The following is a 27,489-nucleotide window of genomic DNA, read 5'->3' as shown; positions in this document are numbered from 1 at the left end:
TACTTATGATGTTAGGTAGTCACTCATGATCCATATTTAGAATGAAGTGGTTGATGAACAAAATCTTGGTTGAACAAATACTTGTTTTCTTGCCAATATTTTCATTTTCTACTTTTGACCCACATGAGCTATAGCTGTATGAATGTTCTTGCTTTTTACCATTGAAAGCATGAACCTGATAAATTATTCAATTGATATGAACTATGTAGCCCTTTTCCAATAAGAACAAATCATAAATAAAAATTGCTCTGTAAGAAAAATTACTCCTTTGTTTTTTTCTGTAAAAAGCCTTGCTTATAGGCAGCAATATTGAAAAGGTGTCAGCATTTCTAATTACAAAAGTTGTAGCTTGCAGAATTTGGCACATTTTTCACATTTGTCAGTTCTAGTGGTATGAAATATGTTCCTCATCTGAATTCCCTTCCTGTGCCTCCCGCTGCCAGACAGACAGAATTTCCACTCCGCTGCTGCTTGTTGTTAAGCTCTCAGAAACAGGAATGCTTGAAGGTAACTTAGGAGCCAGTGGTTAGAAATTTCTGATAACCTTAAGACTCATTCCCTAATCACATTATTAGGTCTGTAAGGGATCCGGAGAAAACAGTAGGGTTTCATTCACCTATGCCCTCAAAGGTTATAGATTTACAATTTAGGACAGCTATTAATGGTGATACCTCGTGAAATAGATTTTTTTCCCCCTTAAATCTTCAGGAAATATGGTCAATTTTTCTCTCTGATGTAATTAAAATGGATAACTCTGTGCTCATAAGCCCTTATTTTATCCCTAGAACTCCCTTGTCAGTTTTGCTTTTGTGTTTACCTCTACTATGTTAAATATAACATATGCACTCTAAGTTCTAGTGCAAAATTTATAATGGACAATTTTTTCCATACTATCAGAAAAGTATGAAAGGGAGTTAATTTTATGACTAAGTAAGACTTTTCCACAGAATAACTGGGAATTAATTTTTTTTGCTTTAAAGAAATTTTTCTTCACCATAGCTTCTTAAACCAGAATGGAAATACTTATTTTAGGGTTTTCTCTCCATGTTTAGAGAGAATGGGCCTTTAAAATGAATAGAGATCAAAAGAAAAAATGTATTTTAGTCTTAAAAGCCTTTCTTAAAGAAAACTAAAATGGGAATTTATATGAATAGTCTTCTAGATTAAATCTGAGAGCAGATTTCTGTATGTGTTTTAGTATTGACATTTAAAGCTAAGTCTTTTTGTGTGTGAGAGGGGCAAGTGTTATTATAAAAGAACTCTGAGGGCTGGAGAGATGGCTTAGCAGTTCAGGCGCATGCCTGCAAAGCCTAAGGATCCAGGTTCGATTCTCCAAGTCCCACGTAAGCCAGATGCACATGGTGGCGTATGCATCTGGAGTTCATTTGCAGTGGCTAGAGGCCCTGGCATGCCCATTCTCACTCTCTCTCTCTCTCTCTCTCTCTCTCTCTGTCTGTCTCTAATAAATAAATAAAAATAAAATCTTTAAAAAAAAGAACTCTTATCTCTATTTTGGTTTATCCCTATAAACAAACATTCACACATCCACCTGGTATTGCAGACTTTTGCGTATGGTATGTGCTCACAATCCCGCAGTTACCATCATAGCCTGCTATACTTGCTATAGTTCCAATAATATCTTTGCACCTTCAGCCAAAACTATAGTTTTGTTTTCTCCTTGAACTTTCAGTTAGTTGCCCCTGTGGGGTTTTCTGAGGGTGCAGTATCTTCTTCGAGGAGACAGATACGCAGGGACACAACCCAGAGGAGAGGGCCAGTTCCTAGGGAAGGAACTCTGGTCAGCTGGGGTCGCTGAGGTTCGGCGCTGACCTCATGGGCGATGGCTGGTTCCCCTGCTTACTCCTCCCCTTCGAAACAGAGGTACGCGCAGGCAGGGCGAGCCGGTGCCAAGCTGGACTGTCTTGTTCTTGGTGTCCTTTGGACTGGAGTGAGCACCATTTCCCTCCTTCATTCCATTTATCCTCGTCCTTCCCCTGTCCTGTGGCTTCTGTCTTCCCTGACAGAATTGGGCCTCATACGGTGGCACTGTATTTCCTTCCTCTTCACATTTTGAAGTGAAGACTAGGCAAATTAAAGTGGAGTGATGTTTTACTGTCACGTATAGTTATGGGTATTATATAACTAACTGCCATCCCTGTCCTATAAATAGGCAGCTTGTCAGGCCTCTGTCAGCCCAAGTGAACTCTAAGTTTCCTTTCAGTCTATAGAATGCAGCAGAATGTTTATGAAACAGTGAATCTTAAAAAAAGATCCATCATAAAATTTATGGCCACTTATGGGTGGCCAGAGAAAACAAAATAGTGCACCTGAGCAGAGAGGACAGGCCGGGGTGGTCGTGTTCCTCTTTCCCTGCAGTGTCCCTAGTTCCTGTGGCATCTGCTGGGCACACTGTGGTGCTCGGCAAGGCCTGTTTCAGAGCGGGTGAGTTACGAGGCTCCTGGTCGACTTCCTAACGTCACAGACGAAGGAGCTGCGCCCCGAGGGTCACTGCAGAGGCAGAGGCCAGGCTGCTGTACGTTCACTCAGCACTTCCACCCCTTAAAAGTGCCTCCTTATTTTTAAGCTATGTAAGAGTTGGAACTAAGCCAAGCACAATAACATGAGATTTTTGTAGATGTTCTGCTACAATGAATTGACCATTATAGTTGTGATAAGCATGTTCTTTGTAAATAGACAATATAATATTCTTATAGAAGTACTTAATCAGTTTGCTTTTTTGAGTTTTTATTTCTTTCCGTTTTATGTTGCTTTGTTAATTTGTCTGTAAACCCTTAAACAAAGATTCTTCTACTTAACTTCCCTTCTCTGGGCTATAATAAACCGTGCATTTGCTGAACAATATAGTGTCATTGACTTCACTTGAAGGGACTTTAGAAATTATCTTGTTTAAGCAGTTCATTATTTAGAGGAGGAAATGGGCCTCCAAACAGTTAAGTAACTTGTCAATGTCACATCAATATTAGTGGCAAAGCTGGCAATAGAGCCTGGGTTTTATGGTCTCCTGTCTAGTGTATCTTTGTTGTAAGTAATTTAGTCTGAAGTGCCATGTAATATAAGAAGTCAGGGTTGGTGCAGATTTCTCCAGGCAGTGATATATGTTAAAATGCAGGGCAATCAGGAGCAGGTTCACTCACACATCAGACAGTTCAACTAACTTTTCTTTCCTTCCTGGTGCTCAGTCCCTGGGCGTGTTACGCGGTGGGGTTATTGTGAAGGAGATCTGCAGGGGCAGGGGGACCTTAGAGAGTTGGGGTTGGAGCACACACTCAGAAAGGACATCTATCAAGAGCAGTGAGAGGGTTGTATGTAGAGAGAATAAATTATAGTATGCACATACACTTATGTTTTTACAGGTACCAAAAACACTGGGTAACTTTGCTTCTACTAATTTGAAGGCACAGCCATGAGGGAAGCGAGAAGCTGTGCTATAGAGTAATACGTGTTCCCCCATGGGAAGGAAAATAAAACTGTGTGCATGTGTGCGCATGTCTTTGTTTATATACGTTTTTATAGATGTTGTATTTGTGTTGATTTGAATGAGTCTGGAGAAATCAAACTTGTATATTATTATAATGAATAGGAATTTGGGAAATTATTTGTATTCATTTATCGCTATATTGTTTAATTTGTTACAGTAAACATCTATTACTTTTGTTACTAAACGGAGCTAATAAATGAGATTAATCGACTTATGGCTTTTTTTTTGTTGTTTATTTTTGAGGTAGGGTCTCCCTCTGGTCCAGGCTGACCTGGAATTCACTATGTAGTCTCAGGGTGGCCTTGAACTCACAGTGATCCTCCTACCTCTGCCTCCCGAGTGCTGGGATTAAAGGCGTGTGCTACCACGCCCGGCCATTTATGGCTTTTTAGACTTAGGATTTTTTATTTTGAATCAGGATCTTGCTGTGTAGCCCAGGCTGACCCACCTTCTCCTGCCAAGTGGTAGGATTGTGGATGAGCGCCACAATGCGTCGTTCATTTATGATGGCTTTGCAAGTGCCTTTCCCGTAGGGTCCATTGCACATAGCCACCAGTTCTGCGCCCATTCCTGTTACACTGAGGGTCTTCAGCAGCAGCACAGATAGAAAGGATGGAGAAAGGAACCATTCTTATTTCATTGTTTGGATGTATGTGTGTGTGGTGTACATGTTTGCACGTGTGCGCAGGTGGGCATGCATGTGGGCATGCAGGTGCATGGAGCTGAAGGTCAACATTGACTCCTTCTTCATTGCCCTCCACCTTATTTGCTGAGGCTGGGCCTCTCAGTGGAGCCCAGAGCTGGTCACGTTGGTGATGCCCTGTCTCAAGTTCCTGGGTGCTGGCATTACATGCCACCCAGCATGCGTATGATGCAGTGGGTCCAAACTCCAGTCCTCATGCTGTCATGGCATGCACTTCTCTGACTGAGCCATCTCCCCAGTATCCCGAAATAGCTTCTTTATTTTATTTTATTGTAATTAATTTGTGTGTGTGTATATGTGTGTGTGTGTGTGTGTGTGTGTGTGAGAGAGAGAGAGAGAGAGAGAAAGGGAGGGAGGGAGGGAGAGAATGGGCATATCAGGGCCTTCAGCCACTGCAGATGAACTCCAGGCACATGAGCCTCTTTGTGCATCTGGCTTACATGGGTACTGGGGAATCAAACCTGAGTCCTTTGGCTTTACAGGCAAGTGGCTTAACTGCTAAGCTGTCTCTCCAGTCCAAGTTTAATACATTTTAATAGTCTTCTTTAATTACATAAGATTTGAGCCTTCTTTTGTCTAGAAATGGATTTAGTGTAATTAGAATTTTATTTAAAAGGATAAAAGTAAGTTCCTTGCATTCTATGAATTTTCCTAAGTCCTGATTCTCTTGAGCCAGTAATAACTTACGTGTAAATGCTACTGTAATTTTCCAGTACTTGGGATGTTTTGGTTTAAGAGGTTGTTTGCTTGTTTTAAATCACAGGTACTAATAAAGGAAAAAAATATTTTTGGATGTAAATATTTACTGGGGGCATGTTAGTCATAGGTTTCACGTAGTACTGACAAACCTGCTCTTCACATAAACACATAAAAACCAAGAAAAACATGAGTAACAGTTTGTGTTTGGAATGGAGGAAATAAAATTCTACCCCTTCTCTTGGTTAAGGTATGTTTATAATTAGCTATTTTTTATAAGCTGTTATTTTTTCCATTATAAAAGTTTCAAATTCATATTCCTAGCTTGTAACCAAGTCCTATTTAAACATTATATTTTAAAATGTTTTTATTTACAACTTTAATCATATATATGATGTATATTGATCATAACACCACACCCGATCCCCTAAACTGAATCCCTTGTGTGTTCTGATTAATCTTGTTTATGTATGTATGTATATCCACACACATACATATGTATGCACACATATATATGTATGTATATTTGGTTGCCATCATGTCTTGTTGTAGCCCATATTACGAACTTTCAGTCTTTGGGCCTCAGGTATCCTGAGTGCTAATATTACAGATGTGTGGCACCATATGTTGCAGACTCTTGATATTTTATTTTGTGTTTTTTTTCTTGCTGTTGTATTTTAAGATTTGTTTATGGACTTCCGGTTAAGATGGCGGCATAGGTACCACGCCAAAGCAGCCTAGGGGGGAAAAGGACCAAAAAAAACTCAGCAAAATACACGTTTTTACTAAAAAGTGGGGTGTATAGGAAATTGAGGCGGCAGCGGAGAAGTAGAAGAGTTATAGAACATCCAGAGCCCGCACAGGCGGGAAAAGCGGCTCCAGCGGCTCAGGCAGCTCGGCCAAACGCCGCAGCCGCGGCGCAGCAGAAAACCGCCAGACCAGCTCGAGCCGCAGGAAAAGCCAGGTGCGGGATTTTCCCCTCACACCGCGCTCTCCGCAACTCGGGAAACGTGAGGGGAGAGCGGCAGCGAGCAGGGGAGGAGAAGACCGCGAGGTAGAAGAACACGTGGAGCAGCGAGACAACCAGAGCAGCCGCGGCTCCCTCCCCTCCCCCACCGCCTGAGCCCAGGTCCAGAGAACACAGCAGCAGCCCAGGACCCGGCCACGCCAACTTGGGCTGACAGCGGGACCCAAGCAAGAGCAGAGTTCGGCAGCAACTTCAGTGGCTCCAGCACCGGTACCAGCGGCCCCAGCAGCAGCGGACCCAGGAGCGGCAGCGGCGGGAGATCCCGCAGCAGCGGCTTCCGGGGGAGCAGCGGCGGTGGTCACGGCAGCGGCAGCTTCAGCAGCGGTGGTGGCTCCGGTGGTGGCAGCTATAGGAGCAGCAGAGGCAGCAGCAGCGGCTCGGTTTGCCCCGTAGGAAAAGCAAGTGCCCAGCTCCAGAAATCAGAACAGCAACCCGACGACCCAGGCAGCAACTTGACTGAGACCAAAATCACCCAAGGTAACTGGGATTGCACCAGGGAAGGGTCTCACTTGGTCACAAGCTGACTTGGATCCCTCAACAGACCAGAAATCTAAACCTCTTTGTTGATAGAAGATCTGGTCATTATAATAACTACTCTTGCATACATATTCGGGGCTGTTTTTGATTGAATGTGTACAGAGTTTAGTTAAATTTTAGAATCTACCTGTATTTTATTCCACTCAGCCTGCTTGAATACTCCTATAGCAGGGAATCTCAACCCCTAAGAACATCTTTGTAGATACTCTGAGAGTCTTAAGAGCCACACATAATACCTTAAGGTCCTACCATGAAAATATATTACATCAAATCAATTGATACAGCTAAGAATACACAGCTAGCTAGAAAATCCAAGCATAAACGTAATCCAAGATGCAAAAATATATATATTATAACACAAGAAACACTAAAAAGCAAGATGATATAAATCCACCTAAAAGTATTAATGCATCAGAAATGTCCTCCAGAGAGAAAGAGTTAGAGGAAATGCCTGAGAAAGAGTTCAAAAGAATAATTATAAATATGTTCAAAGAGGTCAAAGAACACATGAAAACAATCAAGGAAGAAATCAAAGAGGAAATCAAAGAGGAAATCAAAGGAATTAAAGAAGAGGCAGGACACCAATTTAATGAAATAAAGAAGGCAATACAAGACATAAATAGGGAAATAGAAATAATAAAGAAAAACCAGTCAGAATTACTAGCAATGAAGAACAAAGTTAATGAAATAAAAAACTCTGTAGAAAATCTCACCAGTAGGATGGATGAGGGTGAGGACAGAATATCTAAGCTAGAAGACCAGGTGGCAGACCTAATGCAGTCCAACAAAGAGAAAGACAAACTTATAGAAAAGTATGAGTGGGAATTTCAAGATATTCGGGACACTATGAAGAGATCCAATATAAGAATTCAGGGCATAGTAGAAGGAGAAGAACTCCACTCCAGAGGCATAGTAGGCATCTTCAACAAAATCATAGAGGAAAATTTTCCCCAAATTGGGAAAGAGGTGCCAATACAGATACAGGAAGCCTTTAGAACCCCAGCCAGACAAAACGCAGAAAGAACCTCCCCTCGCCATATTATAATCAAACTTCCAAACACACAAACCAAAGAAAAATTATTGAAAGCAGTTAGAGAGAAAAATCAGGTTACCTACAAAAGCAAGCCCATCAGGATTACAGCAGATTATTCAACACAAACTTTTACAGCCAGAAGGGCTTGGAGTGATATATTCCAAGTTCTGAAAGATAACAACTGTCAACCAAGGTTACTTTATCCTGCAAAGTTATCCAATCAAATAGATGGAGAAATAAAGACATTCCATGACAAAAGCAGGTTAAAGGAGTATTTGAAGTCAAAACCAGCTCTACAGAAAATACTTGATAGAATCCTCCATGCTGAACAAAAGGAAAAGCACACATATAAGGAACCTAGAAAAAACAAGCTATACTCAAATACCAGTTAACAGAAGAGAGCACAGGTAGAACCAGTAACACACACACACACACAAATGGCAAACATAAATACACACCTTTCAATAATATCTCTTAATATCAACGGTCTCAATGCCCCAACGAAAAGACATAGATTTGCAGACTGGGTTAAAAAGCAGGATCCTACAATTTGTTGTCTCCAAGAAACTCACCTTTCTACAAAGGATAGACACTATCTTAGGGTGAAAGGTTGGAAGACGGTGTTTCAAGCAAATGGGCCTAGAAAACAAGCAGGGGTTGCTATCCTAATATCAGACAGGGTAGACTTTAGTCCGACATTAGTCAAGAAAGATAAGGAAGGTCACTTTATATTGATTAAGGGCACACTCCAACAGGAGGACATTACAATCCTAAACATATATGCACCTAACATGGGGGCTCCCAAATTCGTCAAACAAACACTATTAGAACTAAGGTCACAGATAACACCAAACACAGTGGTGGTGGGTGACTTTAACACCCCACTCTCATCAATTGACAGGTCATCCAGGGAAAGAATAAACAGAGAGGCATCTGGACTAAATGAGGTCATAGAAGGAATGGACCTAACAGATATATACAGGACATTTCATCCAAAGGCTGCAGAATATACATTCTTTTCAGCAGCACATGGAACATTCTCTAAAATAGACCATATATTAGGACATAAAGCAAATCTTAACAAATTCAGGAAAATTGAAATAATTCCTTGCATTCTATCTGACCACAATGGAATTAAACTACAAATCAGTAGCAAGAAAGGCTATAGAGCATACACAAAATCATAGAAACTAAACAATACACTACTAAATGATGAGTGGGTCAATGAAGAAATCAAAAAGGAAATCAAAAAATTTATAGAGTCAAATGATAATGAGAACACAACATACCAAAATCTCTGGGACACAATGAAGGCAGTTCTAAGAGGTAAATTTATAGCCTTAAGTGCCTATATTAAGAAATTAGAAAGGTCGCAAGTAAACGACCTAATGCTTCGCCTTAAAGCCTTGGAAAAAGAAGAACAAGGCAAACCAAAAATTAGTAGACGGGAAGAAATAATAAAGATTAGGGCAGAAATTAATGAAATAGAAACAAAAAGAACAATCCAAAGAATTAATGAAACAAAGAGTTGGTTCTTTGAAAGGATAAACAAGATTGATAAACCCTTAGCAAATCTGTCCAAAAGAAAGAGAGAAGAGACACAAATTAATAAAATCAGAGATGAACAAGGCAACATCACAACAGATTCCAGAGAAATTCAAAAAATCATAGGGACATACTACAAAAGCATATACTCCACAAAGTATGAAAATCTGAAAGAAATGGATGATTTCCTGGATCTATATGACCTACCTAAATTAAATCAAAATGAGATTAATCACTTAAATAGACCTATAACCAACATGGAGATCCGAACAGTTATCAATAATCTCCCAACTAAAAAAAGCCCAGGCCCAGATGGATTCACTGCTGAATTTTACCAGACTTTTAAGGAAGAGCTAACACCATTGCTTCTTAAGCTTTTCCAGGAAATAGAAAAAGAAGGAATTCTACCAAACTCCTTCTATGAGGCCAGCATCACCCTGATACCAAAACCAGGCAAAGATAGAACAAAAAAAGAAAATTACGGACCAATCTCCCTCATGAACATAGATGCACAAATTCTCAACAAAATACTGGCAAACAGAATACAAGAGTATATCAAAAAGATCATTCACCCTGACCAAGTAGGCTTTATCCCAGAGATGCAGGGATGGTTCAACATACGCAAATCTATAAATGTAATACATTACATAAACGGGTTGAAGGACAAAAATCACATGATCATCTCATTAGATGCAGAGAAAGCATTTGACAAAATCCAACATCCCTTCATGATAAAAGTCCTACAGAGACTGGGAATAGAAGGAACATATCTCAATATAATAAAGGCTATTTATGACAAGCCTACAGCCAACATATTACTAAATGGGGAAAAACTGGAAGCTTTTCCACTAAAATCAGGAACAAGACAAGGGTGTCCACTGTCCCCACTTTTATTTAATATAGTTTTGGAAGTCTTAGCCATAGCAATAAGGCAAGAGACACACATAAAAGGGATACAAATTGGAAAGGAAGAAATCAAGTTATCATTATTTGCAGATGACATGATTCTATACATAAAGGACCCTAGAGACTCTACTAGCAAGCTGTTAGAGCTGATCAAAACCTACAGCAATGTAGCAGGATACAAAATAAATACACAGAAATCAGTAGCCTTCATATATGCTAACAACAAACACACAGAGGATGAAATCAGAGAATCACTCCCATTCAAAATTGCATCAAAAAAAATAAAATACCTTGGAATAAACCTAACCAAGGAAGTAAAGAATCTATACAATGAGAACTTTAAAACACTCAAGCGAGAAATTGCAGAAGACACTAGAAAGTGGAGAAACATCCCTTGTTCCTGGATTGGAAGAATCAATATTGTGAAAATGGCAATCTTACCTAAAGCAATCTACACATTTAATGCAATCCCTATCAAAATTCCAAAGGCTTTCTTCATGGAAATAGAAAAAACAATCCAAAAATTCATTTGGAATCACAAAAAACCTCGAATATCTAAAATAATACTGAGCAACAAAAAAGAGGCTGGTGGTATCACCATACCTGATTTTAACCTATACTACAGAGCCATCGTAACAAAAACAGCATGGTACTGGCACAAAAACAGACATGTAGATCAGTGGAACAGAATAGAGGACCCAGGTGTAAGCCCAAGTAGCTATAGCCACCTGATATTCAATAAAAATGCCAAAAATACTCATTGGAGAAGAGACAGCCTCTTCAGCAAATGGTGTTTTGAAAACTGGATAAATATCTGCAGAAGGATGAAAATAGATTCTTCTCTCTCGCCATGCACAAGAATTAAGTCCAAATGGATTAAAGACCTTAACATCAGACCGGAAACTTTGAAACTGCTAGAGGAAAAAGTAGGGGAAACCCTTCAACATATTGGTCTTGGCAAAGACTTTCTGAATACAACCCCAATTGCTCAGGCAATAAAACCACAGATTAACCACTGGGACCTCATGAAATTACAAAGATTTTGCACCGCAAAGGACACAGTGAAAAAAGCAAAGAGGCAACCTACAGAATGGGAAAAAATCTTCGCCAGCTATATATCTGATAGAGGATTAATATCTAGGATATACAAAGAACTCAAAAAGTTAACTAATAAGGAATCAAACAAGCCAATCAGAAAATGGGCTATGGAGCTAAATAGAGAGTTCTCAAAGGAAGAAATACGAATGGCATATAAGCATCTAAAAAAATGTTCTACGTCACTAGTCATCAGGGAAATGCAGATTAAAACTACATTGAGATTCCATCTCACTCCTGTCAGATTGGCCACCATCATGAAAACAAATGATCATAAATGTTGGCGGGGATGTGGAAAAAAAGGAACCCTTCTGCACTGCTGGTGGGAATGCAATCTGGTCCAGCCGTTGTGGAAAACAGTGTGGAGGTTCCTAAAACAGCTAGAGATTGATTTACCATATGACCCAGCTATAGCGCTCCTAGGCATATATCCAAAGGACTCATCTCATTTCCTTAGAAGTACATGCTCAACCATGTTTATTGCTGCTCAATTTATAATAGCTGGGAAATGGAACCAGCCTAGATGTCCCTCAACAGATGAGTGGATAATGAAGATGTGGTACATTTATACAATGGAGTTCTACTCAGCGGTAAAGAAAAATGAAGTTATGAAATTTGCAGAAAAATGGATGGACCTGGAAAGTATTATACTAAGTCAGGTAACCCAGGCCCAGAAAGCCAAGCGCCACATGTTCTCTCTCATATGTGGATCCTAGCTACAGATGACTGGGCTTCTGCGTGAGAATGAAAATACTTAGTAGCAGAGGCCAGTAAGTTGAAAAGGAGACATAAAGGGTGGAAAAAGGAAGGGAGGAGGATACTTAATAGGTTGATATTGTATATATGTAATTACAATGATTGTAATGGGGAGGTAATATGATGGAGAATGGAATTTCAAACGGGAAAGTGTGGGGGTGGGGAGGGAGGGAATTACCATGGGATATAGTTTATAATCATGAAAAATGTTAATAAAAATTTATAAAAAAAAAAATTTGTTTATGATTTTAAATTTTTCCTGGAAGAAAAAAAAATGTCAAAACAGCCAGGAAAATTCTGTAAAGAGTTACCAAGGGAAATGATCTATCAGATGGAAAAAAATGGGGTGTTCACAATAGTTGCCTCTTTGGATTATCATGAGGATTAAAGGGTCTCATTTATTTAAAATTCTCTGTACAATGTCTGACAGAGAACGAATGTTTAATAAATTATTAAATAATGTTCTTTGATTCTGGCATTCTTTTTGTTTGGAAGTAGGGTCTATGGCTCAGGCTGACCTGGATCAGCCCCAGACTGGCCTCAAACTCCCAACAATCCTCCTCCTCCTGCCTCCAGCGTGCTGGGATTAAAGACGTGCACTACCACACCTAACCTGCCAGTTGTTTCATTTCATAAATGTTAGGGGTGTGTGGAAAGGTCTGGCTCTGGCCTGTCGTGGTGGGCAAGAGACTGCTTCGTCATTAGCCGTATGTCACAGTGACGCTTGAGCAATGACACTGGCAAGCAGCTGTGCGTTTTCTGTGCTCATGGCTGTCTTCTCAGCAGCTTCTCTGCTAGTCAGCTACCTGGGGACCATTTATGCACACATTCTAGGCGACGCGCCTCGACTGCAGTACTGCAGCCCACCAAAGACAGCTAAGTGCAACACGCAAGAACCAGTAAACCCCAGCTCTGCATACTGCGGAATAAAAGTTAGCAGTGCTAGAGAATGAAGCGGGGTTATGTGAACATGTCTTGAGTGCATTGAGCAAAGAAGCTACAAAATGAGAAGCTCTGATAGTATGTGTAAAGTTTGAAAGCATGTAGAACAGTACGTGCCCTGGGTATGGATTCCTGTGTACTTAAGGCATTTCATAAGAGCAGAAGCCTCAAACCCAGGATAATTAGCCAGGTCTCTTTGGAAGAAAAAAAATAGGGTCTCAGAATGTTCTACAGTGACTTAATTCTATTTGTAAAGCATATATAATACATTTGCAAAACAACAGATACAGGTATGTTCTTTTTTCCTTTTAAAAATATTTTATTAAAAAAAATTTTTTTTGTTTATTTATTGAGAGCAACAGACACAGAGAGAAAGACAGGGTGGGGGGCGAGAGAGAGAGAGAGAATGGGCGTGCCAGGGCTTCCAGCCACTGCAAACGAACTCCAGACGTGTGCACTCCCTTGTGCATCTGGCTAACGTGGGTCCTGGGGAGTAGAGCCTTAAACCAAGGTCCTTAGGCTTCACAGGCAAGCGCTTAACCACTAAGCCATCTCTCCAGCCCCCAAAATATTTTATTTTTATTTTTTATTTCTTTATGAGAAAGAGAAAATGGGCACACCATAGCCTCTAGCCTCTAGCCTCTATAAATGAGCTCCAGACACATGTGCCACCTTGTGCTTCTGGTTTATGTTGGTTCTGGGGAGTCGAAACTGGGTCCTTAGACTTTGCAGGCAAGTGTCTTAACCACTGAACCATCTCTCCAGCCCCATATGTTAAATTTTTATCAAACTAGGGAGTAGGTAATTGTGTGTTCACAATGCTGGTCTATTTTTATATTTTTCGTACTTTTTTAAAAAATTTTTTATTTATTTATTTGAGAGCGACAGACACAGAGAGAAAGACAGATAGAGGGAGAGAGAGAGAATGGGCGCGCCAGGGCTTCCAGCCTCTGCAAACGAACTCCAGACGCGTGCGCCCCCTTGTGCATCTGGCTAACGTGGGACCTGGGGAACCGAGCCTCGAACCGGGGTCCGTAGGCTTCACAGGCAAGTGCTTAACCGCTAAGCCATCTCTCCAGCCCTTTTTCGTACTTTTATATTTGAAATTTTACACCTAGATTTGGATAGATACATGAGTAAGTTATAAACGCTGCAAGAAGAGAGCTGGGCGTGGTGGTGCACACCTTTTATCCCAGCCCTCGGGAGGAGGCAGAGGTAGGAGGATCGCTGTGAGTTTGAGGCCACCTGAGACTACATAGTGAATTCCAGCTCAGCCTCTGCTAGAGTGAGACCCTACCAAAAAAGAAAAAAAATAAGTTAAGGAAAAAATCTACAAGAAGAGAAACATGAGGTCCCTGGCTCAGAGGGGTGTAGCTTTGTTCTGTTTTTACTCTTCCTGACTTGGTGGTTTTGCACAAGTTGCTTTCAGTCTATCAAATGGGGGTCATGTCTACGCCAGTTTGTTGCAGGCAGCAAAATGGCTTAGTGACAGTGACTTCCAGTGTTTGGGATGCATGCGTGCCCAACACTGGGGACATGTGAGCCAGTGGATGTTGTCCCTGCCATCACCTGACTTTAGATGGCGTTCGCAGGTCGCCGGAACAAGTACGCGTCATGCGTGATTAGTGTTTTGTTTTTTTTTAAATTTTTATTAACATTTTCCATGATTATAAAATATATCCCATGGTAATTCCGTCCCTCCCCACCCCCACACTTTCCCATTTGAAATTCCATTCTCCATCTATTACCTCCCCATTACAATCATTGTAATTACATATATACAATATCAACCTATTAAGTATCCTCCTCCCTTCCTTTCTCTACCCTTGATGTCTCCTTTTTACCTTACGTGACTAGTGTTTTTAAGGTCAAGTCTAGTTAGGTAATTGAGTAGGATGGGAAGGTCTTCAAAGGCTTCACTGGGAAGCCTTAGGACAGATCTTTGAAGAAAAAAGCAAGGTCCAGAGGTCCAACCCAAGGGAACAGCTAGACATGAAGAAAGGATCATTGCCAATAGAAGCTGCTGAAGGGAGGCCAGTGAGTGATGTGGATGGAGCTTTCTGGGGAGAGTGGTGGTACCGGCTGAGGCTCAGGATGGAGGTGTGGACCTGACCCTGCACAGTGCTGACTGTGGAATTCGAGTTGGAAACCTTTGACCCAAGCTACAGGTCCCTAAAATCAAGGTGAACCCAAAGAAATGCTTGAAAAACACTTTGGAAATGATTTTAACAGTGGAGCATTGTAATGTAGTCCTAGAAAATGACATGGTCATGCCAATCAGAGCTAATACTTGGCATTTTAAAGGAAATAAAGAATTAAGGAGATGTTCAGGCAGATCTTGGTCATCCATTGATTCTTTTGGCCAGTGTATTGACGAGCATAATGACTATCTTCCTTTATTATAGCTCAGGGTCTGCAGATCCTAAAACAAAGCTAAAGCCTAAAGTAAACAGTGAGCCAGCAACCAAGAGCTTAGCAGCACTCTAAAGTGTTCCACTCGGTATACCATTATTCCTTATTGAGATGGCCAGTGACAGTCTAACAGTGGCAATGAACCTTTTAGTGTTTTCCGTACGTTACTGTGTTAAACATGACTTGTGCTGCCTGCAAGGCTCGGTACTCTGTGGTTTCTGGTAAGTGATCAGTACATTGCTCTTGACAGGATTTTTTGGTGTGGGCTTCTCATTTATCAGAGGCCTTTCTGGCTCCTTCCTTTCTATCCCCTTTTCTTCTGTGGTACTGTGCTCCTGAGATTGGATGAGAAAAGGAATGTGGGCAGGCCTTAAAAATAGCTTTAAAAAATAAAAACTAAGTCAGGAGTGGTGGTGCACCCCTCCCCTTTTGCCCCAGTACTTGAAAGGCTGAGGTAGGAGGATCATGTGAGTTGAAGGTTAGTTTGAGACTACATAGTGAATTATAGGTCAGCCTACAGTGAGACCCTACTTAAAAAAAATCTTTTTTAAAAAATATTTTATTTTTATTTATTTGAGAGAGAGAGAATAGAAAATGAGCATGCCAGGGGCTCCAGTCACTGCAAATGAACTCTTGATGCATATACCACTTTGTGCATCTGGCTTATGTGGGTTCTGGGGAATTGAACTGTGGCCCTTTGGCTTTTCAGGCAAGCGTCTTAATTGCTAAGACAATTTATTGATCATATTTACAGGATGTTAAAGTACCATTGGACTATTTTGAAAATATATTTAAAAGGAAAGTTAAACATATTAAAGTGTTCATTTAAAGATGGAAGTCAGGGGCTGGGGAGATGGCTTAGTGCATAAGGCACTTGCTTGTAAAGCCTGTCTGTCCAGATTCAATTTCCTAGTACCCACGTAAAGCCAGGTGCTCAAAGTGGTGCATGCACCTGGAGTTTGTTTGCAGTGGCAAAATACCTTGGTACACCCGTGTGATTGCTGTCTCCCTCTCCGTCTCAAATAAATAAATAAAATTTTAACAGAGACTAGATTAAAAAATAAAAATGGAAGTCAGATGTGGTGTTGCCTGTAATCCCAGAGCTCAGAGGCTCAGGTGGATGATAGCAAGTCCAAGGCCGGGCGGGGCTAAGTAGAGGCTCCAGGACAGCCTGAGCTCCATGCGAGAGCACTGAGACCATCAGTGACAAACCGTCCTAAACTAGAGTCAGACGTGGAACCCTGCCTCAGTACGCAGGTGTCTGAGACAGGCAGATGGACAGTGTACAGCCTGGCTACTGTGTAAAACCCTGTCTCCGTAAAAATAGAATGCAGGCTTTGTAGAAAGGCTGCATGGAGGTCTGCTGTCTGCAGGTGTTGGACCTTTGTATAGCTGGTTTTCCATGTTGTACCCTTTGTTTCTGCTTTCTTGCTGTTCTCCTATTTCCTTCTTTTGCTTTTTCTTTTTCTAAAGGACTTTGCAACACATGTCCTTGTTAGTACTATTTTGTTGTATTTTCACATGTAGTCATGACGTAAATTCCTGTGACAAAAGGTTTTCTCCAAAAAGGGTTTTGTAAGGTAAATAGCTGTGACCGCTGTCCTTTGGAAAGGCTGGGCCAGTGTCTAGTCTCACAGGTGTCACTGCGCTTCCCCGACGGGCCGGCATGAGTCACCGCCAACTTATATTTAGCCTGTTGGCTACTACATCTCAGTATTTTGATTTGAATGTAAATTTGTTATGATTAAGCTGATTTGAATTATTTGTAAGTTCATAATTCCTGGCTAGTGCTTTTAGTTGTACGTGTCTAACCAGCAGTCCTTTGATTTAATATTAGGTTGGCTCCAAGGTGCTTGCTCAGTGGCTGCAGAAAGCGGGGTGACTGAGGGGCCAGCAGGGAGGAGCTGTGCTCTGGATGGCTTCAGGGTGACACCATGTGATCCTCTCAGCCCAGCCTCTGTGGAAGGTAGGATGGATCACTTACACTGTGGATAAGGTATTAGGAAACATACTGCCTGTCATGTTGTGTAAGTTTACTTTTGAGAACAAAACCCTTCAAATGTTCTTTTCAATTCTTAGAAAGATTTTTAAGGGAGCTTTTGTAATGTTAAAAAATGAAATGATAGGAAAGCTGAGGTCTACTCTTTAGAATTAATAACACAGTTTGTGTGTAAAGACATTAAGCTTAACTAGTTATTTCTGGTACATAAATCAAAGGAACACTTTAGTTAATGTATGTTTACCTGGTAGCTTTTCTTAGTAGTTTTACCTTAGACTGGAATGAGCTCTCTTGGGGAAGGCTTCTGCAAGTCCTTGTAAAGTTTTATTTTATTTATTTATTTTGGTGGTATTAAGGATTAACCCAGGGCCTCATCATGCTATCACACTCTACCACTGAGCCCTAACAAGGCCTTGACTGCTAGGTGTAAATCCTGCTTATTCTGTGGCAGTGAGACGTTGGACATAGATGTTCAGCTACCTAAGGCCTCACTAAACTATTTTCCATGCTCCTATTTCTCATAACATGTTGAGTTGCTTTAAACCCAAATCCACACATCTGATGCCTACCGCATGGGTGGAGTTTTAGTTCATCTGATGCCTACCGCATGGGTGGAGTTTTAGTTCATCTGATGCCTACCGCATTGGTGGAGTTTTAGTTCATCTGATGCCTACTGCATGGGTGGAGTTTTAGTTCATCTGATGCCTCCCGCATGGGTGGAGTTTTAGTTCATCTGATGCCTACCGCATGGGTGGAGTTTTAGTTCATCTGATGCCTACCGCATGGGTGGAGTTTTAGTATTGGCTGTTAGATGAGGAGCGCTGTGATGTGAGGTTGCGCAGAGACCAAGTGAGTGTGTCTGTCTCTCGTTTTTAGTGACCTCATGTGTATCAGGAAGGGTTGTAAACACATTGAGAACTTGTATACATACTACTCATGTATTGGAGGATTTACAACTTGAATATATGTCTTCATAGATTATAAAGAATATTTATTTATTTAGTTGAGAGAGAGAGGGAGGGAGAAACAGACACACACACACAAAGAGAGAGAATGGGTGCACCAGGGCCTCTAGCCACTGCAAAGAAACTCCAGATGCATGTGGCACCTTGTGCATCTGCCTTATGTGGGTACAGGGGAATTGAACCTGGGCCCTTTGGCTTTATAGGCAAGCACCTTAACTGCTAATCCATCTCTCCCACCCCATAAAGAATGTTTTAAGTTAAAGAAACTTTCTATTTTTTTTTTAAGATTAGGTTTTGCTGTGTTGGTTGGCCTTGAACTTCTGGGCTCAACTAATCTTCAGCCTTGCAGTAGTTCATCTATAGGACTGAGCCACTATGCCTGGCTAAAACCATTTTTTAAAGACATAAAACATATAAATAAAAGGTGAAAAGCAAACTAGTAATACTATCATTTGATCAAAAGTAATATTTTCTCTTGAATTGTTTGAAAACACAGCTTGCTAAGAAAACACCAGGCTTGGGCTGGAGAGATGGCTTAGCAGTTAAGGTGCTTGCCTGAGAAGCTTAAGGACCCAGGTTCGATTCCCTGTTACCCATGTAAGCCAGACACGCATATATATCTGGAGTTCATTTGCAGTGGCTGGAGGCCCTGGCATGCCCATTCTCTCTCTTTCTATCTGCATCTTTCTCTCTCTCTCTCATGCAAATAAGTAAATAAAATTTCATATAAAAAAGAAAGAAGGAAAGGAAGGAAGGAAGGAAGAAAAGACCAGGCTTATTAGAAGCAAAAGCAGTTCCCAAACAGGACACACATTGCCAGCACATACAGAAGAAAATTTCTGTGCTTGGCACGGTAGTAAAATCCCTATGACGCCAACATTTGGGAGGCTGAGGCAGAAAGATTTCACGTTTAACGCCATCCTGGGTAACCTAGCAAGTTAAAGGCTAGTCTCTTACACCTAATGAGACCTTGTCTCCAAAAATTAGAATAAAAAGATTTTTCCCTTAATAATCAAAGAAATATAAGTTTATATTCAGATACTTTTGTTAAGATTAGCAAAATAATTTAACATTGCATTGGTGAAGATTTGTTGAAATAAATAAATATGGAATATTGAATATAGTATTCAAGAAACCAGCTATAATATATAGGAATTTTAAGGAAGTGATGATAAATATGCAAAAAATCATGCATAAAGTTATTATCATTCATGATTGATGACTCATGATTGAGGCACTTTAAAATTTGTATATGTTATATATATTTAAAAAAAAAGCCAGGTGGGATGGCGCATGCCTTTAATCCTAGCACTAGGGAGGCAGAGGTAGGAGGGCCACTGTGTTTGAGGCCAGCCTGAGACTACATAGTGAATTCTAGGATAGCCTGGGCTAGAGTGAGACCCTACCTCGGAAAACCCAAAAAGAAAGAAAGAAATAAAAAGCAATCTAAAAGCTCTTGTAAGGGAAATGCTTAAATAAACTTTGATGTAACTATGGGATGCAATGTTATACAAACATTGTAGTTCATAAAGTTTAACTTGAAAGAGTGACTGTTTTAACAAAGATGGGGGAAAGAAGGAAGTGCAGTCTTGGTTATATTTTAGAGGGGGACAAGCATAGACGTGTGAGAAGGACTGGAAACATGCTGAGGGCACCGAGATGCTGGATCCTAGAGGGCTGCTACTTCACTGATCATGATTGTACTTGTGTGGTCCAGTTTTCCTCAATGTGAGAGGGTGCTTTGTAACCAGAAACATTGTTTACGGAGATCACCTCTGATGTGACCTTTAGGGAATGAGGTCTGTGTGGGCCTTTGTGGCAGGTTCCTTTGCCATGGGAAGGCTGTTTATCACAGTAAAGCAATTCCATTTTGAGGGCAACAGTTTCCTGGTTTTTCTTTTCTTTTCTTTTTTTGAGGTAGGGTCTTTCTCTAGTCCAGGCTGATCTGGAGTTCACTGTGTAGTCTCAGGGTAGCCTCCAACTCTTAGTGGTCCTCCTCCTACCTCTGCCTCCCCAGTGCTGGGTTTAAAGGTGTGCACCACCATGCCCAGCTTGGGCTAGAGCGAGACCCTACCTCCAAAACAAAACAAAACAAAAAAAATAAAAGAGTATGTCACCACACCCAGCTTAACATTTTCCTTTTTAATTGAACTACTCAGGATGGTTTAGTGGAAAATGTGATTTTTCAGTGTGGAGACAGAAGGGTGTGTCCTAAAATACAATGTCCAAAGAGTTTCAGAATGATATTTTATACATAGAACAATAACTTTTAGGGAACCATTTATCAGTAGAATAGAATTTGCCATATCCTTTAGGGTTGAAGTAGTATCTCAGTTGCTCACATTAATGAAGTTTTAAGATGTTTATTTTCTCTTTCCACAGTTCCTTTGCCGGGTTGGGCCCACAAGCCATGCAGAGTTTCTTAATGGATTTATTGGCAACTACCTATGTATAGTTTGTGATCGCAAAATGATCAGTGTAATATTTTCAGTTGTTAAAGATTGTTACAGATCGTTTATATCCTTAGTTTTGGTTTAAAGGAACACTACTGCCTTTATAATCCTTTTTTCTAGATTTTGGAGGAGACAGAATATAATCTTACTTTTAAAAGCTATACCATGGACCATGTTTTTAGATCGATCTATCTATCTATCTATCTATCTATCTATCTATCTATCTATCCATCCATCCATCCATCCATCCATCCATCCATCCACCCACCCACCCACCCACCCACCCACCCACATACACACATATGTGTGTATATATATGTTAATGTTATATAATTAATATATATGTGTGTGTATCTGACATGTATATAACTTAGGGATAATGATTCAGGACACTTACACAGGTAGTTTTTTCAGAAGCCTAGACCAAGAAAAGGAAGATTTTGAGGTGGAAAGGTGTATAGACTTTAACTAATAACATTTAGAAAAATTCTAGGCATTTTCTTTTCTGTAGATTGAGAATTTTCTAAATTCTTTTTTTTTTTTTTTTTTTTTTTTTTGGGTTTTCGAGGTAGGGTCTCACTCTAGCCCAGGCTGACCTGGAATTCACTATGGAGTCTCAGGGTGGCCTCGAACTCTTGGCGATCCTCCTACCTCTGCCTCCCGAGTGCTGGGATTAAAGGCGTGCGCCACCACGCCCGGCAGAATTTTCTAAATTCTTATGAAAATATTCTATGCACATAAAAGGAATTATTTGATTTCTGTTTGAAATGGAAGTGGAGACCTTCTAGATGTTGTGGTTATTTCATTATGTCTGTTTACCACTTAGTGTTCAAATTGTGTGATAACCTAGAAGAATTTTGAACTAAAAATAATCATATGCTTCAATAATTTTGTTTCCTCTTTCAAGATTGGGTTTTTCTTTCTTAAGTTATATGGGCGTGAGAATGTTGCACAACTCTGCCCCCCACCCCCCACCATCCGCACAACAAAGCTTTCTCACCCTATTTTAGTCATCTGGGAATGGTAAATATTTAGAAGTGTTCCAATACAATGGCAGAGGGAAAAGGAAATTGAAGCTTCCTAGGTTCGTTTGCCCATTAGGCTTAAAAGTATCTTTGTCTAGGGAGGAAGAAGAAAACTGAAAATTTATTGGTCAATTTAAGGGACTACCTTTTTCTCATTGTAACTTTATGAAGAGAGGAAAATCTTTGACTGTTTCCTTTGATCTGCTTTAAAAGTGTCCCACTTTGTGTGGGTCTCATTTCTCTGACTTGTTTTTACGTAGAATTTGACAAAATAAAAGAAGCTCTTATGATAGGCTAAGCTTACTAGAGAAAATAATAAAAGTACATTAAATATCTTTAGAATATTTGTAGAACTGATTAGAAATTAATAAACAGTGACAAATATATAGAAGCTGGAAAATAATAAAAAGTTGCAAGAGAAAAATTTCAGAAGTAATGCTAGGGTGCACTGTTTGTATAGAACGTGCCATGTGCCAGGAGGATTAGTGAGCCTCTGGAGTGGACATAAGCGACCATTGAAGAACCTATATTGTAATGCTAGTAAGCCAATACAGTTAAAATGCGTTTGTGAATGGTTGCGTGCTTTTAAAACTAGGTTTTGTTGTTGTTATTTTAGAAAGGTCATATGGCCTACTATTTGTCTAGTTGTAGGATTTAGAGGGCTACTTGACAATGCAATTTAAATACCACAAAAAGAATTCTGGGCTCAGTAATTCTGTGATAATTAATCTTGCCAACTTGATTGGATTTAGAATCACAATGGAAACAAACCTCTGGGTCTGGGAGGGAGTTTTTAGGCTAGGTTAATTGAGGTGGGAAGACCCAGTCATAACTATGGGCAGCACCACCCCATAGGCACTGGGGTTCTGGACTATATAAAGGAGAAAGTGAGCTAAACACCAGCATGCATCTCTTCTTCCTTCCTGACTATAGACAATGTGATCAGCTGCCTCAGTTTTCTGCTTCCATGACTTTTCTACCATAATGGACTCTGCCCTTGGACTGTGAACCCCAATAAACCCTTTCTTCTCTAACTTGTTTTTGTCAGGTATTTGTTGCAGCAATAAGAAACATAACCAATTACAAATTTCAAACACAAAAATTATATACTAATAATTTTAAAACTTCCACTTCTGTGCATGGTCAAATAAGTTTATTCAAATTTAAATTTATTTATTTGAGAGGGAGAGAGAGAGAAAAGGAGGGAGGGAGGGAGGGAGGGAGGGAAGAAGGGAGAGAGATAATGGGCACACCAAGGCCTATAGCCACTGCAAACAAACTTCAGACACATGTGCTACCTTGTGCATCTGGCTTACATGGCTCCTGTAGAATCAAACCTGGGTCCTCAGTCTTGGCAAGGAAGCACCCTAACTGCTAAGCCATCTCTCCAGACCATAAATAAGATTAAAAAAAAAAAATTTTTATTTACTTATTTGAGAGCAACAGACACAGAGAGAAAGACAGATAGAGGGAGAGAGAGAGAGAATGGGCGCGCCAGGGCTTCCAGCCTCTGCAAACGAACTCCAGACGCGTGCGCCCCCTTGTGCATCTGGCTAACGTGGGACCTGGGGAACCGAGCCTCGAACCGGGGTCCTTAGGCTTCACAGGCAAGCGCTTAACCGCTAAGCCATCTCTCAAGCCCCATAAATAAGATTTTTGAAAGAAACATTACTTATTTTAGTTTCCACAGTTTTCAAAGCTCATACATTTTTAGAGGCAGACTGTGTAAAAAAGTTCCAGGAGTAATTATATGGACACAAACATGCATAGGTTTGTTAATTATTCATATATGGTTATAATTGTCCTTGTATGTGTTGGTAATACATACAGGGTTCTGAAAACATACACTGTATAGTCTTAAAATTCTATCCATAAAATAAGGAAAATTAATAATATACTATATTTGTCTGTAAGCTAAATAAAGTGCAAAAATATGCCTTATGTACAAAAATGGGAGTTATTCCATTATCAGTTTATAAGCTGAAAGAGCTCAGAATGTAAAGGAAGCTACTAGAAAAACAGCTCTTTTAAGACAAGGGCCTGTCTTGTCTTGCTCATCTTGGTACCTCCTAATGTACCTGTTCTGTAGTTGCCTATTAATAGATGACTGTTTGGATTTGGTAGTCTTTCTCTGAACTGTGCTGCTGATTAAGGACCCCCAAATTTACTTGGGCTGTTTAGAAATCTAAATCATGGGTCTCTACTAGACTTCTTTATTAACCAAAGCCCAGGGCTTCTTTCTTTCCCCATTCTAAGAAATAAAATAAAATTCTAAAGTAATTTTAACCCTTCAGAGATCCGGTTTCCTTTCATCTGTCGCCCTGGTTCATCTTCTTCAGCTGTAGGGCTCCAAGGAGCCTTGGTTTCTTTTGTTGAAGATGAGTAATAGAAAACATGACCTAGTGCTGGTGTTCTCCTCTCCACACGGGCAGAGTAGGAATTACACACATCTGTACCGCACCGCCATACCCACACACTTTCTTCAATACCCTGCTTATATTTTAAATGTCTTCAGTTCTGGCCTTTTATTCCAACTCAGAAGTAGAGGACTTTATGTAATCGTCCTCCTGTTTGTATTTGTAACTTCTTTTTCTAGCAGTAAGGAACATGGAGTTCATTTCCTACAGCACATTTACTTACTTGTTTAAACATAGTATGTACATAGGCGTAGATACTTTTCAGTTGGCGGCAGTTGCCCCAGAGGAGACAGTTGTGTGCATCTGGAAGTGTTCGCGTTGTCACAGTTGGGAGCGATCGAATGGCATCTGGAGGCCAGGGGTGTTCCCAGACGTCCCACACTGCACAGGACAGCCCACACAGCAATGAATTACGTGGTCCACAGTTCAGGGGTGGGTCTGTCTGGGTGATGGTACTTGTAATTCCAGCACATGGGAAGCTGAGGTCAGAGGAATGAATGTTTGAGGCCAGCCTGGGCGACATAACAAGAATCCATCCCACATTGTGTCAAGCAAGAAAAAAAAAATTATCAGTGTTGCCTCAGGTGAGAAACCACATAGCTTCAGAGCTGCTAGCCTCGACTATGTGAGAAACACGTGGACCAGTTAGAATAGTTTGTTTGCACACAGCTCTTTGTTTCTTTCATCTGATGACATGTAGTCCAAGGACATTAGTGTTTACAGTTAATTAGATCCCTCTCCCGCCCATTCAGTTATAAGACAGGGATATTTTTGCTTTTTGTAATTTGCTATGAGTCCATTTTGGTTTTATTTTACTTTTTTATGTTATAAGAATATCTTATGTTGGGAGAAGTATTATGGCTCTGAGAGTCTGAGCAGTATGAAAACAGCCTCAGAGAAGGGTGAAGGAAGCTGCTTTTTAGGAAGCTTCTGAGATGATTGTGACTCACTTGTTGGAGCATTGGTCCAGCCTGTGGGCTTTAGAGTCAGCCTTGACCTTAAAGTCAGCCTCTTATCAGATATGTAAGGTTGGCCAAGCTGCTTTCCAGTTCTTACCTCTACTTTTGTGCCTCTACTTACATGGGTTGCTAATCAGAGAGGTATCCATCCTTTCAAGTATTCATTTAAAAAATACTAATTTCTCCTGTGTACAGAGGCACTAGCTCTCTTTCCTAATGATAAAAAGACATAGTTCATGGCCTTAATTTTAATTTTAGGAAACTTGGTAGAAGTTTATAGAAAATGTGATGGACTATTACCATGATATATAATAGAAGAGACTAAAAATATGAGTCATAATTTTATGAAAGCTTCTCTACTGAAAGAGGTTTTCATTTTTTTTTAAACAGAATGTCTGACACAGACCACTGTTAAAGAGGCTCAAGGACAAGGCATCAGCATCCACTTAGTTCTTGGCTGTGTAACCTCATGGTGGAGCATGCTGGTGGTGTGGGCAAGTAGTCATGTACCAAGTCAGGAAGCAGAGAGAGGACAGGAGGTGCTAGGCTTACTAATTTTATGTGGGTCCCTGGTTCCTCAGGGGCCACTGCACACTGGCTCCCCGGAGGCGCACAATGTGGGGCAGGGTCTTGAGTAGCTGTGAGTGCAACAGGAAGAAATACCCAGGAGACAGCTTCAGAGAACAGCTTATTTATTTGTCAGGGGACTGAGTTTTTATAAGCAGTTGAGAGAGAGCAGAGGAGGGTCCTGAGGGGATTGGTGGGTTCAGAGGTTGCTTGCTGATGCCTAGTTGGCATCTGGGGACGTTCATTCCAGCACATGGGGAGAGAGTCAGGTGATCTACATTGCGTCGGGAAGATGTATAAGATATGGGTCATGGGATGAGATGTGTGAAAGCTGCTGGCTCATACCATTTAAGGAGTTATAGGCAACTGGCCAAAGGTTACAGGACTGTGAGGGAAGCCTACGTCTTTTCAGGACATCCCAGTGCCCTGGGTGGGTGGGGAGGGAGTGGCCCTACTCCTGCTGGTCTTGGGCCTGAGATTTTTCCAGGGGTCCAGGCTCACTGCTACCCGCAAGTGGGGAGGAGCCTTATTCCTGCCAGTCCCAGGACCTGAGATTTGTCTGGGGTTCAGGCTGCTGTGACCTCTATGTAGCCTGGGACCCTAGTTGTGTCTGATAGCTTAGGCCTGCGTTAACCCAGGGCTCTGCCTGTGTCCAGCACTTTTATATTGAGCCTCTGCATCACCAAGGTAACCCAGAACAATTGCTTCCTGCCTCAGTGACTGAGTACTCCCTGCCGTGCCCACCTCGTAGAGACACCATAGTGCTTTTCAGTTAACCATCTCTGGAGCTCGCACCTCCAATTGCAGTGGACTTGAATCATAGAATAGTTCTAGAGAACTACATGGTTAAAAAAAAACCTAGAAAATAATTGTGTAACTCTTGACTCTCAAATATGAATCATTTCAAGCTTTAAAAGTGTCTAGATGGGCTGGGTGTGGTGGCGCATGCCTTTAATCCCAGCACTCAGGAGGCAGAGGTAGGAGGAGCGCCATGAGTTCGAGGCCACCTTGAGACTCCATAGTGAATTCCAGGTCAGCCTGAACTAGAGTGAGACCCTACCTCGAAAACAAAAACAAAAACAAAAACAAACGAAAGAACCCCAAAAAACAAAAAAAGGAAAAAGAAAAAAAGTGTATAGATGCCAAACCATTTGAACTTGGCCTCTGGTGAGTGTTGGTAGACAGGTGCTTAGTATTCACAGAGCCCAGACCTCCATGTGCAATCAGTCCTCACATGTATGTTAAAACTATTCATTTTCATTTTAATGTGCACATGAATTATCTGGGGATCTTGTTAAAAAGCAGGTTGAGACTCTGCAGTGGGCCTGAGAATATACATTTATGGTATGGGCCAGGTTATATTGAATTGACTTGTGGTCATACTTTCTAGCTTTGAATGCAGTTTTATGTATGGAACACATGCTGTTATTAATGATTAATTCCACTCAGGGTGCATATTATATCTTAAAACGTCAGCTATTGAAGTCACACTAGTGCTAACAGCATTTTAAATTCACATTCAGAACTTGCAGACAGCCTGTAACAGTGCATGGGTAGAATTGAAACACATTGTGATTTAGTAAAACTGCCTATTTGAATCTATATATTATTCATGAAATTTTTTAGCCCCAGTGTAAGAAAAGCCACTAAAACCAATGACCTAAATAAACAAGTTAGAACCAGACTTTCAAACCACCCTGTCATTAAGGGTTAAGCCTATTTTGAAAGCTTGTACATTAATAGTGCTCTTAATTTTATTGAAAGTTTCTGAACCACTGCTTAATAACATAGGGTGTTTTAAAATGTCATTTACTTCATCTGCTACTTTAAATTTTTCAAATAAATTTTTTATTTTATTTATTTATTCGAGAGAGAGAATATGGGTGCACCAGGGCTTGTAGCCACTGCAGATGAACTCCAGATACATATGCCACCTTGTGCATCTGGCTTATG

General features: G+C 40.7%; 1 protein-coding gene across 3 annotated transcripts in view; it reads left to right on the top strand.

Annotated features, from left to right (window-relative positions):
• The window catches only part of Disp1 (dispatched RND transporter family member 1), a 199,022-nt gene that overhangs the window by 66,935 nt on the left and 104,598 nt on the right, over positions 1–27,489 (top strand). For 2 of the 3 annotated variants that reach the window (XM_045148268.1, XM_045148262.1), the window contains exon 3: positions 16,989–17,117. The exons of the other annotated variant lie outside the window; for it this stretch is intronic. The gene's annotated coding sequence lies outside the window, so the exon portion shown is untranslated. The remainder of the gene's footprint in view (positions 1–16,988; positions 17,118–27,489) is intronic. 3 annotated transcript variants of the gene reach the window in all.

This window comes from Jaculus jaculus, chromosome 1, assembly GCF_020740685.1.
Source record: "Jaculus jaculus isolate mJacJac1 chromosome 1, mJacJac1.mat.Y.cur, whole genome shotgun sequence".
Taxonomy (NCBI): Eukaryota; Metazoa; Chordata; class Mammalia; order Rodentia; family Dipodidae; genus Jaculus; species Jaculus jaculus.
This window is presented reverse-complemented; position numbering and strand designations above follow the sequence as displayed.